The sequence below is a fragment of the Notamacropus eugenii genome, chromosome 2 (assembly GCF_028372415.1).
Source record: "Notamacropus eugenii isolate mMacEug1 chromosome 2, mMacEug1.pri_v2, whole genome shotgun sequence".
Classification (NCBI taxonomy): Eukaryota; Metazoa; Chordata; class Mammalia; order Diprotodontia; family Macropodidae; genus Notamacropus; species Notamacropus eugenii.
In genome coordinates, this window is record NC_092873.1 from 350100235 (window position 1) to 350111123 (window position 10889).

Sequence of the window (10889 nt, forward strand, 5' to 3'; positions counted from 1 at the left end):
AAACATAAGAAAAGAGAAAATAGTCTGCTTCATTCTGCGTTCTGACTCCATACTTGTTTCTGTGGATATGAATGATATTCTGCATCCAGAAAGAGACCATTCTTTTAGAAAAGTATGCATCACATTTTACTTCCAATCTCTAAGTGATGTTTTTCTAGGTTCTCCCATTCGCTGCTGACATTGCCTGTGTTGTGCTCTCCATCCTGTGGAACTAACGATTTTGTTGAGAGGAATGATGATCATTCAAGCAGCAAACTGATGGGAAACTTTCAGTGAGATAGAAAAGACTTGTTAATTGCCACCTTTTCTGATTTGCAGATATCACTGTATTCTGGTTTTTAGATGTTTTTAGGTAAAGAATTTGAAAAATATCAAGGTAGTATAGTCAGCCTGAGCATCCAGGTTTCCCAATTCAGTCCATTGGTATTTGCATTTCAATATGTGGCTTCTGGTTATTTCTTCATTTCTTTCTTTCTTTTTTGGTTTGGACCTGTGATTTCATTGGTGTAGGGAGCTTTTAATGAGGAAACTTTAAAAAAAAATTAAATTAGTTTTTTGTTACATTTTAAGTTCTAAACTACAATTCTCCCTTCCACATTGCGGGGGTTAAAGATGCAAAGCCCCCATGATCTGGAAACTCCACCTCCCTTTGTACCAGAGAAGTCCAAATTTTTTTCTTTTTTCTTTTCTTTTTTTCATGGGCTATTGACAGTACCTTATTGTAAAGTTTAGGTTAAGTATTTGCTCATAGGTTCTGTGTCATCATCTGCTGGCTGTGTCATTTGCTGACACAAAACTTCACCAAAATTTCCACATAATTTCTTATACTTTCCTTCACCTCCCCCCCCCCCCCCGCCCCCCACACACACATGGAAACTCCAATGGGGAAGGTCCCTGATGTGGAAGGGATAACTGTATCTTGCTCCCTTCCTCCCTGCTCCTCACTAAAAAAAGGCCACCATTTCTCTCTCTCTCTCTCTCTCTCTCTCTCTCTCTCTCTCTCTCTCTCTCTCTCTCTCACACACACACACACACACACACACACACACACACACACACACACACAAACCATACTACACATACTTCATTTATCAGCTCTTTTTCTGGAGGTAGACAACATCTTCCTTCATAGGTCCTACCAGGAAGGAAACTTGAATAGGCCAGCAGCTGGTCTGTTTTAGAGTGAGTTGCCTGGAGCAGGAAGGAAATTGAGGTCAGGTAGATAGAACAAGGCTGGTTCTCTATCTACTATGCCATGCAACTCCTCATTTCTTCAGTATAAGAAGGGAAAAAAAATACCCTCTTACTTTGCAAAAATAATTCATGTAATGATATCTGGGGCAGTGGGGGGTGAGGTAGGTGGAGGGGTAGAGAATGGCCAGACTTGTAATATTCCATGTGTGGTTAGCATTGCAAAAATAAATTGCATAGCTATGAAATGAATATCAAAATAAATATTTTTTTCTACTTATGTGAATATACCAAGAAGTATCAGAAACCACAGCCTTACTATATTACAACAGGGAACTCTCCTTAGTGGTACTAGTTATTCTTTCTACTACATGACATCTTTTCTCCATGTCTTTTTTTGTCTTTTTCTTTTTTTAAAAAAAATCAAATAGACATGGAAGCTAATAAGGGGCAGCTAGGTGGCAGTAGATAGAGCACTGGGCTTGGAATCAGGAAGACATCTTCCTGAGTTCTATTCTGGCTTCAGACACTTAGTGTCTGTGTGACCCTGGGCAAGTCACTTCACCCAGTTTGCCTCAGGTTCCTCATCTGTAAAATGAGCTGAAGAAGGAAATTGCAAACCATCCCACTATCTTTGCTAAGAAAATCCCAAATGGGGTCATGAAAAGTCAAACACAACTGAATAACAGTTGGAAAGATTGAACAGCAGTATGGAAGAAACTAAATTTAGACCAACATCCCTCCCCTTATACAGAGATAAACTCCAAATGGGTATGTGACCAATAAAAAGTCACATCATAAACCAGTTAGCAAAACGTGGGGGAAAAAATTACCTACAGATCTATGGAGAGGAGAAAAGTTCATGATTAAACAAGGGAAAGAGAAGATCACAGAAGACAAAAATTGATCATTTTAATTGCATAAAATTTTAAAAAGTTTTTACACAAATGAATTCAATAAGGCTAAGATTAAAAGGGAAACTGTTAACTGGGGAAAAAAATCTTCACGGCAACTTTTTCTGACAAAGATCTCATTTCTAAGACATATAAGGAACTGATTTAAATTTATAAGAACAAGAGCCATTTCCCAAATGAGAAGTGGTATAAGGATATGAGTAGGCAATTCTCAAGGGAAGGAACCAAGGATATCTAGAGCCATATGAAAAAATGTTCCAATAAGAGCAATAATCATTCCTAATTAGAAAAATGCCAAGTAATTATGAGATTACACCTATCATATTCCCAAAAGGAAAATAATAAGTATTGGAGGGACTGTGGAAAACAGACACATTGATATGCTTACTGTTGGTAGATCCATGAATAAGTCCAACAATTCTGGAAAGCAATTTGGAATTATATGCAAAAAGGTTACAAAACAGTGCATGCTCTTTGACTTAATTATACTATTGGTAGGTCTATAGCCAAAAGAGATCAAAATAGCAGGTAAAGGTCCTATGTGTACAAAAATATTTAGAGCAGCTTTTTTTGTGTATGTATAACGGCAAACACCCCCCAGTCCCGGAAACTAAAAGAATGCCTATCAATTCCCCAAAAAGGAATGCCTGAATAAGTTACAATAATGTAAAGAATGAGGAAATGGATGATTTTTGAAGAGACATGGAAGGAATTATATGAATGGATGCAGAGTAAAGTGGGCAGGATCAAAACAAATTTGTATTAAACATCAATATTATACAAATGAATCATTCTGAAGAATTGTATAAGCAGATGGAAAGGGAAATGTGCAGAACCAGGAGAAAAACATGTACAAATATAGCAACATTATAAGGACAAATAACTCTGAAAACTAAGAGCTTTGATTGCTCCAAAAGATGATCCTGGGGACCAAAGATGAAGTATACTATCTACCTCCTGCCAGAGAAGTGATAATGCAAAATGAAATATATGTATTTTTGTATACAGCCAAAGGGGGAATTTGTTTTGCTTGACTGTGCATATTTGTTAGAAGGAATTTGTTTTTCTTTTCTCTTTCCCTCCCACTCCCTGAGGAATGCGTGTGTAGGGTGATGGATAAGAGAAAAAGTAGACGTTTGTTAATTAAAAAAAATAAAAAGAAAGGTGGGAGGTACTAGTGATATGGAATGTTGCATGTACTTTCAGATGAGGCCACCATTTTATTAGCTTTACCTAATTTTGTAACTTTGTTACAAGATGCCTTTCATATAAGAGATAATCTGTAAATGTAATATAAAAGCAAACATGCCAATAAAACTAAAACTCTAATTGTGTAAAAAATACAATAATACACATTTATTTTTAAAAACCCATCAAACTGGCTAAGAAATAGAGTGGTGGATTCATGGAATAGGTTAGGTACACAAGACACAGTGGTCAATGACTATAGTAATCTATTGATTGATAAACCCAAAGACTCCAGTTTCTGGGATAAGAACTCACTATTTGACAAAAACTTCTGGGAAAACTGGAAAATAGTATAACAAAAACTTAGCACAGACCAACATCTCATACCATACAACAAGTTAAGACAAAAATGAGTATGTGATTTAGACATAAAGGGTGATACCATAAGCAAATTAGGAGAGCAGGGAATTGTTTACCTGTCAGATCTATGGAGAAGGGAAGAATTTATGACTAATGAGTGAGAGAGAACATTATGAAATGCAAAATGGATAATTTTGATTATATTAAGTTAAAAAGGTTTTGCACAAACAAAACCAATGCAAATAATATTAGAAGGAAAGCACAAAGCTGGGAAACAATTTTTATATCCACTGGTTCTGATAAAGGCCTCACTTCTAAAATATGTAGAGAACAGAATCAAATTTATAAGAATACAAGTCATTCCCCAACGGTCAAGGTGTATGAACAGGCAGTTTTCAGATAAAGAAAAATTAAAGCTATTTATAGTCATGTGATTATATGAGTGTTCCTTAAGGCTCTGTTCTGGGCTCTTTTCTCTTTTTATTTTACACTATGTCGTTCAGGCAGTTAGGTGGTACAGTGGATAGAGTGCTGGGCCTGGAGCTAGAGGTTTGACCAGGAGAAGACTCAATGCAATCTCATTATTAGTAATGTCCTTATGAAGAAGTTTAAAGAAGCAGGTTGGGGAAGAGGGAGCGCTGAGTCTCTGATGGGGTGCTTGGGTGCTTGTGCTTGGACTCCAGTTCCAAAATCACATTTCTCCCTAGCTTCAAAACACTATCCCGGGGGGCAGAGCCAAGATGGCGGAGTAGAAACACACACATATGCTAGCTCTGAACCCACAGCCCGTAAAAAAGAACCCCCCAGCAAATTCTGGAGCAGCAGAAGCCACAGAACAACAGAGAAGACGAGATTTCTGTTCCAGAGAGCCTGAAAACCTCTCACAAAAGGTCCATCACACTGTGGACCAGAGCTGAGCCTTGGCCACGCGGCACTGAGAGGAGCAGATGCCAGCAGGCTTCAGGGACAGGATCACCAGCAGCCGCGCGGGTCCCTCCACCCACGGGCCCCAAAGATTAGTGAGAGGGTCTCTCTGGCTTGCCAAGAGGGGAGTGGGGTGCCCCCATAACTCAGGCCCCCTCGGGAGGCAGCAGCAGAGGCAGGAGCAGACTGGGGCTCCCCAAGCAGGCAGGAGCCTGGATCCATTGTTGAAGGTCTCTGCATAAACCCCCTGAGAGAACTGAGCCCGTGAGGTGGCCCTGCCCCCACCTGAGCACCTGAACTTAATCTCACACTGAATAGCAGCCCTGCCCCTGCCAAAAGCCCTGAGGCTGGGAAGCAGCATTGGAATCTCAGACCCCAAGCCCTGGCTGGGTGGATCTGGAGGTGAGGTGGGGGTGGAAAGAAAACTCAGAAGTCAAGCAACTGGCTGGGAAAATGCCCAGAAAAGGGGAAAAAAATAAGACTATAGAAGGTTACTTTCTTGGTGAACAGATATTTCCTCCCTTCCTTTCTGATGGGGAAGAACAATGCTTACCATCAGGCAAAGACACAGAAGTCAAGGCTTCTGTATCCCAGCCCACTCAATGGACTCAGGCCATGGAAGAGCTCAAAAAGGATTTTGAAAATCAAGTTAGAGAGGTGGAGGAAAAACTGGGAAGACAAATGAGAGACATGCAAGCAAAGCATGAAAAGCAGGTCAACACCCTGCTAAAGGAGAACCAAAAAAATGCTGAAGAAAATAACACCTTGAAAAATAGGCTAACTCAATTGGCAAAAGAGGTTCAAAAAGCCAATGAGGAGAAGAATGCTTTCAAAAGCAGAATTAGCCAAATGGAAAAGGAGATTCAAAAGCTCACTGAAGAAAATAGTTCTTTCAAAATTAGAATGGAACAGATGAAGGCTAATGACTTTATGAGAAACCAAGAAATCACAAAACAAAATCAAAAGAATGAAAAAATGGAACATAATATGAAATATCTCATTGGAAAAACAACTGACCTGGAGAATAGATCCAGGAGAGACAATTTAAAAATTATGGGCCTACCTGAAAGCCATGATCAAAAAAAGAGCCTAGACATCATCTTTCATGAAATTATCAAGGAAAACTGCCCTGAGATTCTAGAACCAGAGGGCAAAATAAGTATTCAAGGAATCCACAGATCACCGCCTGAAAGAGATCCAAAAAGAGAAACTCCTTTGTGGCCAAATTTCAGAGTTCCCAGGTCAAGGAGAAAATATTGCAAGCAGCTAGAAAGAAACAATTCAAGTATTGTGGAAGTACAATCAGGATAACACAAGATCTAGCAGCTTCTACATTAAGGGATTGAAGGGCGTGAAATAGGATATTCCAGAAGTCAAAGGGACTAGGACTAAAACCAAGAATCACCCACCCAGCAAAACTGAGTATAATACTTCAGGGGAAAAATTGGTCTTTCAATGAAACAGAGGACTTTCAAGCATTCTTGATGAAAAGACCAGAGCTGAAAAGAAAATTTGACTTTCAAACACAAGAATGAAGAGAAGCATGAAAAGGTAAACAGCAAAGAGAAGTCATAAGAGACTTACAAAAGATGAACTGTTTACATTCCTACATGGAAAGACAATATTTGTAACTCTTGAAACTATTCAATATCTGGGTACTGGGTGGGTTTACACACACACACATGCACACGCACACGCACACACACACAGAGACAAAGAGCACAGAGTGAATTGAAGAGGATGGGATCATATCTTAAAAAAATGAAATCAAGCAGTGAGAGAGAAATATATTGGGAGGAGAAAGGGAGAAATGGAATGGGGCAAATTATCTCTCATAAAAGAGGCAAGCAAAAGACTTATTAGTGGAGGAATAAAGAGGGGAGGTGAGAGAAAAACATGAAGTTTACTCTCATCACATTCCACTAAAGGAAGGAATAAAATGCACACTCATTTTGGTATGAAAACCTATCTTACAATACAGCAAAGTGGGGGATAAGGGGATAAGCAGGGTGGGGGGGATGATGGAAGGGAGGGCATGGGGAGGAGGGAGCAATTTGAGGTCGACACTCATGGGGAGGGACAGGATCAAAAGACAGAATAGAAGTAATGGGGGACAGGATAGGATGGAGGGAAATACAGTTAGTCTTATACAACACGACTATTATGGAAGTTATTTGGAAAACTACACAGATTTGGCCTATATTGAATTGCTTGCCTTCCAAAGGGAAGGGGTGGGGAGGGAGGGTGGAAAAGAAGTTGGAACTCAAAGTGTTAGGAACAACTGTCAAGTACTGTTCTTGCCACTAGGAAATAAGAAATACAGGTAAAGGGGTATAGAAAGTTATCTGGCCCTACAGGACAAAAGAGAAGATGGGGACAAGGGAAGGGAGGGATGATAGAAGAGAGAGCAGATTGGTGAGAGGGGCAATTAGAATGCTCGGTGTTTTGGGGTGGGGGGAAGGAACAAAAGGGGAGAAAATGTGGAACCCAAAATTTTGTGAAAATGAATGTTAAAAGTTAAATAAATAAATAAAAAAACCAACCAAACAAAAAAAAAAAACCACTATCCCTGATAGTTTTCTCCCTAGTCCAAGGACACTATACCTAGCAATTACTCATGAGTGGGCCCCAGTAAAACAAACTATTCGCAGCACAAGAACAAGCTGACCTCTGAAGAAATTCTCTTGCAAAAACAGGACTTGTAACCACAGAATTATCATGTATTGATTTCCAAAGTTATCCTATTCAATCCAGAAGTCAAACTATAGACCTCACCTCTCAAATCTATCTTACTACAGACATAACAAACCAACCCCTTCCCCTGTTTCCAGTAATGAATGATGCCTGTGACTAAGGTTGTATGTTATCACCTAATTAGCTTATCTGCCAGATAATCCACTACTTATATAAGCTTTAGCATCATTCCTATGAAGTTGCGAGTTCCTTAAGGAATGTAAGTTCCTTAAGGGGCCCTACTGACTATATTGGCATTACAACAAACCTTTGCCAACTTGACTTAAAGAATGCTTGAGTCCATGAATTCATTCCAGATGACCCTCTCTTGTACTTGGGTCCTCAAGGGGTCCCTGAACCTCTCAACCCCCTCTCAAACTACATCATCTCCAAGATACTGATTACTAAGAAAAATTATTTTTTACAGGTCCTACATCAGAAATTCATATCATTTTATCAGTGGAAATGACATTAAATAAAAGGCATTACCATATGCTTTGTCTCTGAAGCCTAAGGAATATGGGACTTTTCTATTTGACTTGGAGCTAAAATCTTCTATATGTATTTTCTCCCCTATTAGAAGGTAGGTTCTTGAGAACAGTGATTTGTACTGAGTAAGTACTTAATAAATGCCTTACTTATTCATTCAACTGTGTATAGGACAGGTTCTCCTTCTTCCCTACCACCAAACAAAGGTTTACTTGGCTGTCATACTGGTCTGTCTAGTGAAAGAGAGAGGAGAGAGAGAATGGGACACAGGGAGGGAGGGAAAGAAAGAGAATGAGAGAGAAGGAGAGAGAGTGGGTAGGGGAAAGGAATGAGAGAAGAAGAGAAAAGAGAGAAAGGGACAATGGAGAGATAGGAGGAAGGGAAGTAGGAAAGGGAGAGATGCCCTCCAGTTATCACCAAACAAAAAGCCCATGCCCAGCAGTGTCATCAGATTGATGGACTCTTCAAATTCAAAAGGAACATAGAATTAAAACTGGGCCAAGTCTTTCATTTTACAGTTAAGGAGGCTGAGGCTCAGAAGGTTGTGAATGACTTATGGCCATTGAAGTAGTGCACAGCAGAGCCAGAGTTTGAACCTAGACCCTTTGACTCCAAATTCTCTTTCCCCTATGTCACAGGGACTGGCTGTCCTCATCACCTTTCCCTTAAGTAAACCTTCAAGTGTTTGTTTAAACTTCTGCTGTCATTCCTCTCCCAGTTCTGATATATGTAGCTAGCATTTATACAGTGCTTTACAATTTGCAAGTTGTTGTTTTTCAGTCTTCTCTGACTCTCTCTGACCCCATTTGAGATTTTCTTGGCAGAGATACCAGAGTGGCTTACCATTTCCGTCTTTGGCTCATTTTACAGATGAGGAAACTGAGGCCAACAGAGTTAAGTGACTTGCCCTGGGTCAAATAGCTAGTACATGCCAGAGGCTAGATTTGAACTCAGGCCGGACTCCAGGTCTGGTACTCTATCCATTGCACCACCTAACTGCCCTTACAATTTGTATAGTTCTTGGCAAATATTTCATTTTCTTCTCATGACAATCCTGGAAGGTAGGTGCTATTATCATAATAAGGAGGAAACTGAGACTGGGAGAGCTTAAGTGATTTGCCTAGGGTCACACTGTTGGCGAGAGTCTTAGGCCAGATTTGAACTTGAGTTTTTCTGACTGCAGGTATAGCTGTCTCTGATATTCTACAATCTTATTGCTTAAGCCAGTCCAGGAGCATTACCATGGAGTCTATGAACTTGTTTGCATTATAATATTTTTATAACTATGTTTCAATACAATAGGTTTTCCTTGAAGTCCTATGTATTTTATTTTATGCATTGAAAAATGTTCTTCTGACAAGGAGTTCATAGGCTTTACCAGATTTCCATGGCACAAAAAAGGCTAGGAAACCTTTGAGCTAGATACCAGTTACCTTTAAATATTAGAAAGCTCTCCAGTAGGACAGGGTTCTCATTGGCCAAGTCAGGAGGGGAAGAGAAGATGTCATCATTGGCTTGGGTTGGAGGAAAGGCAGTATAACTCAACCAGTGTGGTTAGAGCATCCCTTCTCCTTTCTTTGTTCAGGGTAAGAGGAAAGTTTAGGGTGGGGAGAAGGATGATTGGTCAGCCTTGTGGATTTTGAGGATGTGTGTGTGTGTGTGTGTGTGTGTGTGTGTGTGTATGTGAGAGACAGACAGACAGACAGACAGACAGACAGACACAGAGAGAGAGAGAGAGAGAGAGAGAGAGAGAGAGAGAGAGCGAAAGAGAGAGAGAGATTGGGTTGTTCCCTACTCCATATCTACTCTTTTCAGATGACTACCTCTTATTCCTGGCTCTGCTGGACTCTCCTTCTCTTCCTGGCCTGCCTTCAGGTCCAGTTGGTATCAGCTGGCTTCAAGGAAAAAATACCTGTCAGACCCAAGTGGCCAGGCAAGGAAGCCATCCCTGAGGTTCTTAGGAACTACTGGAGGTCCATGAGGCGCTTTTTGGATTACCAAAAGATGCTGTTGTGAGTTTACTTGTGTGTATGTGTCTGTACATCTGTGTGTCTTTATGTATATCCATGCTTGTTTCTGTGTGCCTTTGGAACCCACAGTCTCTCACTCATGCTTCTCTCTCTCCCCTCACCCTCCTCCCCCAATCATAAAAGTTTAGAAGGAAAAGACCAAGGAGATCAGTGAGCCAGAACTCCAAGGACTTGTCCTCACCTTTCTTCCCCAACTTATGGATTCCGGAAAGACCTCATCCCACCAAACCTCTGATGTCCATTCTTTCCTCTGATAAGAAGTTCAATCATGGAAACAAGTGGCCTTCTGAGTTTCACAAGTGGCACTAGACAATGTCATCTGCCTCCTTCTCCATACTGTCACAACTTCCTCCAGCCAAAGCTGATAGGAATGGCCAGGACATGAGACAATAAAATGGAATCTGACAGAATTATTGGGCTTTTCAGTGGGCTGCTGGCATCAGAGTAAGGTGCTGGTGGAAGGGGAAGGAACCTGTCTCCCTGGGGGAAAGAGTCACAGGGACTGGGGGAGCTTTTGGAAGAGGGCATAAGGAAGAAAGCTAAGAGACTGATTTTTACTCTCTGATCCTTTACAGAGTTCAATGAAAGGGAAGGAGCACTGATTTTGGAATCAGAAGACATGAATTCTAGTTCCCTCTCTGACACTAAGTAGCTTTGGACCTGGGAAGTCATATTCCTTCTCTACACCTCAGTTTCCTCATCTGTAAAATGAGGAGATTGGGTCCTAATCCAACCTCTAGGGCACCTGCCAGCTCTGGTATTCTATGATATTTCCTGAATTAGGGTGTGGGTTGGGGAAGAGTATGGGGGAGGTGACATTAGGGAAGTCAAGATTAGTTAGGGATTTGGGGAAGGGGGCCCTAGGAGAACACTAGTCTCAACTGTAGGGCCTGGGTCTGGACAACATCCATCCAGAGTGGCTCAGATGGGCTTGCTGAAGGTAGACAAGTGGAAGTTGTGTTTTGGGATCTAAGAATCAGTAGGGAACAGGGTGGGTGTAGGAAGGATGTGCCCTTTCATCACCTGATTGACCTTATGCTGTATCTCAGATCCCCTCAGA

At 40.8% G+C, this 10889-nt stretch overlaps 1 long non-coding RNA gene across 1 annotated transcript; it reads left to right on the top strand.

Moving 5' to 3' along the window:
• Positions 1 to 9277: 9277 nt before the first annotated feature.
• On the top strand, positions 9278 to 10239 carry LOC140523997 (uncharacterized). The gene is made up of 3 exons (XR_011973539.1): positions 9278 to 9385; positions 9615 to 9811; positions 9958 to 10239. It is a non-coding gene; the product is annotated as an uncharacterized lncRNA (long non-coding RNA).
• Positions 10240 to 10889: the final 650 nt, after the last annotated feature.